Here is a 6,940-nt window from a genome sequence, read left to right on the forward strand (position 1 = left end):
CCGTAAATTGACCCTTTAATTGTTCGGCAGCCTAAACCTGGTGACACCAGCCACTGCCTGTAAAGCAGGACTTAATCCCTGGTTGGGTGATAGTGTCATTAGGAGAGTAATGTGATTGCGGGGAAGAATCTCCCATCTCGGCTGCGGACTGGGTTGGAAGGGAGGATTATCTGTGAGCCCTGGGCTGGCGCTGAGGCAGCACGGAAGGTCCGTGCAGCCCTGATGCTGCCGAGCTACTTCGCTCGGTGGTAAACAACTTCTAATTGCGGCTGTTGACAGGACTCACTGTGTGTAACTAACCTTGCTGCAATGTTATTATTTCTGAAGGGAGCCTTTCTCCATATTTTTAACAATAAGTCTGACAGGTGTCACATTAAAAACAGGGCTTAATTCTAATGCAACTATTCCCACCCGCCTTTCCCTTCTCATTTTTGTGCCTCTGTAATGCACGAATTTCTCCTGCTCATAAAGATTAAAGGAACAGCTTTGCTGCAAGGAAAATACTGGTTTGTTTGTAGTCCAGGTACATTTGAGATGGTCTCAGTACCAGCTCCCTTTCTCCTCTCTTCTCCAGCCATGCCGGCTCAATGCTGGGAGAAAAGAGAGGGAGAGAAATAAAGCTTTCCCTGGGATGAGAGGTAATTCAGGATCCATTGAAGCGAATTTTCAGGCTTCCTTTGAACTGTGACCCGCAGCCACTGTCCGGGCGCGCCGTGGCTGCGCGGCCTGTGATGCATGGCTGACTGCTGTCCACCAGAGACCCAGCCCAGGCCAGCAGTTCACTTACAAGTTTACACTGGATTTAAGTCAAAATGCTAAAAACGCTGGTGTTCAATCACTGCTAACTGCGCGCTCGGCAGACAGCTCCCAGCAGACTCCGTGCTTGTAAAATCCAATACGCCACGTAAAGTGAGGGTTTATGGAGGTGAGAGGGGTTCAGAAGACTTTCCTCTTCTCCATCCCTCCTGCTTGTTTTTGTTGTGATGCTGCTTTTCAGGTGCTGGGACAGCTTCAGCCTCGTCCCATCCCACACAGGCAGCAGCCCAAGGCACACAGGGCTGCGCTCAGAGAGGCACTCCCCATTTCCATAACCCTCCCCCTCGTCTCCTGCCCTTCCTCTCAGGCTGCCTGCAGAAGGCAAAGTCCATTTTAAAGCCATCAGTTCCGTGTTGATGTGATGATCAGTCAGGACCAACGTGGCTCCCATGCTCTCACTTCTCTCTCTCCTCCCTTTGCAAAAAGCTTACACGTTCCACGCCCGCCAGCATCACATGCGCTCCTCAATCCTGGCTAAGAACATTACAAAGCTGCTCAAACTGCTGCTGTTAAAGGCTAACACCAGCACAAGGAAAAGGGTGCCTTCTTTGCCGGCAGGGATCATAGAAATCCAATGTACAAAGCCCCTAATTTAGCCCGTGCTCACATACCTGCAGGCACTGCACCAGACCTGTGTAGGGTTTCCATATGAACAACACGCACGGTGCAGATCAGTCTCAAAGTGTAATGTTCAGTTTTTACAACAGATCTTTTAGAAGAGTGAAGATAAGCAGTCAAAATAGTCTCACCAGGCTTTTAGTGATCTGGTCTGTACCCCCTTAAGGCTGATGATTTTCTGGGACTCCAAAAAAAAAAATTATTTCTTCCTCTCTCTTTTTTTTTTTCCCCTGCATAAGCAACTGCCCAGCAAATTGATAAGAGCCCTTTTTAATTAGCTAGTGAAGTTGTATGGGTAATGTTCCATATAAAAGGTCTATAAAACACAGCAGAATTAATAAAATGACTGCTTCTCGTTTAATTCAGGTCCTCCAAAGGGATCCATATGTCTTGCTTTGGTCTGTTTGTAGTACTTCTCTCCACCACCCAGCCACAAATTGATTAAAATCACATTCCTCACTTAAAACTGGAGCCCAGTTGGTAAGAGATACTGGATAGTAATTAAGGTCTGTGCACAGACACATGAACCCCCATAAAAAAAAAGTACCAAAAGGAATCATTGTGCATCGCTTGGATTATATGCAAACACAGCTCATGTTGACAGCTACCTCTGGATGACTCCATCAGTACACACTTTATCTCCAGCTGTCCAAGTAATTTTCCCAGGATTTCGCCCCTCTTTTTCACTCCTCTCCACACAGATGGATTAGAGCAACAAACGGTTTACATGCTGCACATCATTAGCTATCCTCCCTCACTACCCAGCAGATAACAACTGGGCTCTATCATCAGGACATTCATAACACCTTGACACTTTTACAACTATGCTGTTCTCTGCCAGAGCAATCTTCTCTTTTAAAGCATGAAGCTAATTCACAAAACACCCCTTGGAAAGTACTCTGCAAACACAACACGGGTGGGGGAGAGAAGGAAAAGCATAGCCCAGAAAAGGCATCTAGTAAATAACATAGTTAGCAGCGGAGGAAAAAAACAAAAGAAACTCAAGAGAAAAGCAGCAGCAAATTCTTTTTCTCCAAGGTACCTTTCTATTTTGCCATTTCCTCCATCCCACAGTGAAGGGCACCAGCAAAGGGCCACCCATCTGTCTGCTGTATTTCAGTGCTTCCATCACCATGTCATTCCAGCGCCTTCCAAGCCTGGCACCAGCCTGTGCAGCTTCCTCGCTGGGGAGTGTGCCCCTGGTGATGGTTCAGCTGCTTCCCTGGGCATGGGTTTCACCAAAGGACTCTCTCATGTGTTTACTACTGGGTGTTACTAATGGCTATTTTAGCTTTCCTAAACTGCCTCCAGTCTCGGGGAATCTTGACTCTAAAAGATTTGTTAATAAAATAACACTTTCCCTGCATAGGCTGGGACCCTGCTTCAGAACCCACTCATGCTCGGATATGGGTTTATATTTAGAATAAAATACAAAGCTACATCAGCCACTGTGTGAAGGAAATGCACTTTAGCATCATTTTCCAAGCTTCTCAGCATGCCCCCTGCCGCCCCAACCATACATTTTAATGTATAGTACACGCTTGTTTAAAAAAGAAATACATAAGGAGAAAGAGTAATTACCGTAGCTTAAATTCAGCCTGATAAGAAGAGCTTGCACAGTCTGAGCAGCTGTTCCACTGCCATTCAGATTATGAAAATATAATCCTAGAGAACCTTGTCAAGATAAATACAGAGCATGAAATGTATAGGCAATTTTTCCCCAGCCACATATAATGATCAATTCCAAAGCCACAAGTGATACCAAAGGACAAAATAAGATCTGTCTAGACTTTCTCACTTACAAGATATTGATCATTCCAATGGTAAACTGGTTAGTATAAGTGTGTTTGGCTTGAAAGGTCATGAGCTTAACACCTGACAAGGAGTTATTCAACCTTGATATAAGTCAAATTATTGCAGTGTTGCTGGAAAGACTTCTCTAACAAAAAGCCCTACCTGGCCTGAGAATATCTGGGATTTGTCTTCCATATGTCAAAAAAAAAAAGCAGGAAGGAAAAATAAAAGAAGTCAAGGTTTGGCATGGGTTTCTGCTGGTTCACCTCCACCTGATTTGGCAAGTAGAGGTCCCAGCAGTCAGTGAGTGTCTGGGCAGAACAATGGACAGCAGTGGAAGCTGCCACTGACTGAGAAGGCACCTCCATTCCCCCCGAAAGCTTCTGGCTCTTCAATCCCAGCAAGAGAGTTTGGTCGCTCACCTGCATGTACTTGAAGATACAGGGCACCGATATAGGGTCAAAAAATCACCATTAAAATGGGAACTGTTGACTTTGGAAGGAAAGCAGGGGGGAAAGGGTCGAGCGACGCCCCACAGCACGTGGGTAGGAAATGATCCGCGGCCTGCCAGCACCTCCCCTTCCCAAAGTCCTGTGGGGCCTGAGCCGTGCATCAGACACAGCCCTAACCCAGCCTCCTCCTTTTTTATGGAGATAACTAGCAAATGCTTATTAGGACTATTAGGAGCTTGGTGTGAATTTGCTGGATCTTTTCCAAGAACTGTAAATACCCGATCTATTTTGCTTTATTCAGTTCTTTTTGTTTTGCTGATATGATACTAGTTAAGGTTAATGGGGTTTGCTTTAATATTAGACACAGGATCACTTAACTACCTTTAATGAACACTGGAGTCAATGCATTGTGGAGTAATTCACACAGACATTGCCTCAGGTAAATCAACCGGAAAAATGTAAGCCAGTCAAATAAATAAATCTGACCGGCTGTAAATGTGCCAAATTTTACACCAAAATATATTTGAAAGCCAATGACTTAGGCACATCTAGGATATTAAAATGGAGGGTTTGGAGTCTGTTTCTTTTCAATTGCTTTTCCTTTTTTAATGTTCCCTGCACATCCCTCCTGTGCTGAAACCAAACTGAGATTGCAAGAAAAATTATTTTCACAAGTGTTTCTAATAGAAGCGAGGGCTCTACAGCTTGGTGTCTTGTTTTTTCATTTGGAAAAAGCCTTTTTTTATACTGGCTATTGCAACACAGGAGAGTGAGATACAAAGAGGAGAACAGAGAGTGGAAGAAGGAAAATGGAGAGAGAAAAAAATGAAGGAGAGGAAAAAAGAAACGGAGAATGACTGAGTGAAATAAAAAGTAAGAAAGAAAGAAAGAGAGAGCAAGTAATTTTATCTACATTGGAGAAAATTATGATAGTGAAATTCTAGACAGGGAAATACACTGCTGTCCAGAAATAAGAACCAGAGGAACCCAAACAACTCAGTGAAGTTAGGGGTTTGCTTACTTCATCCTAGTGCAAAACTAAAACTATGCTAACGTTAAAAGTGTTCTTACCTTGTAACACTGAAATAGAGAGTGGGGTACAGAGCAAAAACACACAAATGTTCTTTGAAGGAAGGCAGGCAATATCCCTAAGTACTGAATTCTCATAAAAGCGGGCAATATTTCAGCAATAAGGAATGACAGGGGGTTCATTATCGGTTATTAATGTTTGCCTAAATGGAGCATAAGGCCCAGGCCTTCAGGGGAGTGCAGAGCTCCCAGCATCACTTAATTACTGCCTCTTCTGAACCCAGCAATGCCAAGCTCCAGTGCAAAGCTGTGTGGCCGTACACTGCCTGTGTTATACGAGAGTAATTCTGTCTGGCTATGAAAGGGAAAAATAATGCGTGTGTGAGGGCTGTTGCACAGGTGACAGGAGTTAATCACTTTTCCCCCCAGATAAACTCCAGGCAATACAAGGAATTTGGCTGTAACCATCGCTTCAACTTGCAAACCCTTCAACCCAGGCCATGAATTTTCAGACATTGCACTACACCAGCATCTGGTCTGTGTAGCACAGACTGGAGAAAACTTCTCGCAGAAAAGAAAGACGTTTTTTTTTTCACTCTGCAAAAGGCTGAAAAGAGGTGTTGTTCTTTCTGGAATAGCCCCTTTTATTTCTTTATTCCACCAAACATTTCAGTGCAGGATGTGCTGCCCTTGGGGAAGGGGCTGCAGAGAGTCGAGGAAGATGAGTGGGCAGGATTTGTTGTCTTCTGAAGCTGTTGCTACAGAAGTGGCAGAGCAGGGATTAAAAAAGGCCATATATTCTTTACTGCTGCTTTGGGAAAGACTGTGGCATCAGGTAAGGAAGCAGACAAGGAGGGAGCAGCTGAGGCTGCACTTGGGCAGAAGCCTTGACTTTAACTCCTGTTCAACAACAAATCCAGTCCACTGTGATTGCAGACAAGAAAAATCATGGAAGGCAGACTTTTAACAATAAAGCACAAATAATAAGGGGATCAAATAAACTTCTATTAACAATGTGTCCTATTTATTTGTTTATATTCTGTCTACAGAAAATGTGATGCTGGACTGAGGATGGCTTAGAACAACCTTCTGGCAAGAAGACATCTACAAAGCACAAAATACAAAAAATGAACTCAGAAAGAAACGAGAAAAAAACAGCGTTTTCTTGGCATCAACAAGAAGCTCTTTATTTTTCCTCAAGTTTTCTTTTCTAAAAAAAATGGAACTAAGACATTTACAGAAATGAGACAAACTTTCTCTTCAGGTGACAATATTCAAACAAGCATGTTGTTTTATTGAATTTAAAAGGAAAGAAAAGAAAAGACAGATTTGGAATGGGATACAGTATGAGGAGAACTGAGAAACTGTGAACTTTCAAGGAAAAAACCTCCTTAAAACTGTGAACTGAGAAATGGATGGAAATACCATTTAAGCCCCTGATTACACTCTGTGTGTTCTTAAGGAGACATCATCATCTTTGCTAACTCAACAGTACTTAGGGAATGGTTTACAACATCTCTTTTATTGTAATCTTTTAAGAAAAAAAAAAAACAGAAATATTTAATTAGCTGTGACTTTACCATTACTGTTCAGATGTCTTCCTGCACCTTCCTTTTCTAGACAGCGCAGATGTATTTGCAGCCAAGAGTCAAGGGCAGAAAAGATTTCTTTCCCCAATAATCTTTTGATTTGCCACACCCAATAAAATCCTTGTAGGGACACCATCTCCCAATCAATACCTAAAGCCTAACAGACAGTAATTATCAAAATAAGGAGGAAATCCCATATTGGGCTATGTTCCTACTCATTAATCAAAATGACAGAAATTATCTGCAGCATTGCTTTTCTAAAATAAGACAAAAGATGCCTCCTTGGGTTACACTTTGAACAGGCTATAATCAAAAGAAAGAGAACCGAGACTAACTAAGCCCCAGGAAGCCGCATTGTCCCTTTAACCCGCAGTATTCCCCATCTCCCATTAGTACTTAACATTTTTCACTATGTTGTGACTGCTATTATTTCATTTAACACTGGTTAATCTGTATCTGAGGTACATGGAAACCCTCTAGATGATAAGATTGGACAGCTTCCAGCGTTGGCAGTTTTCGAGCGTGCACACACTCGTGTGTTTTGATCCTTCCAGGAGCTCCCTGCTATTTGGCCTGCCTGCCAATTCGTTCTTGGATCAGCCTCTCGCTCAGCTCCCAGAGGGCGGCAGCCGTGGCGTCGCC

Source organism: Corvus brachyrhynchos, unplaced genomic scaffold, assembly GCF_000691975.1.
Source record: "Corvus brachyrhynchos isolate BGI_N302 unplaced genomic scaffold, ASM69197v1 scaffold26, whole genome shotgun sequence".
Classification (NCBI taxonomy): domain Eukaryota; kingdom Metazoa; phylum Chordata; class Aves; order Passeriformes; family Corvidae; genus Corvus; species Corvus brachyrhynchos.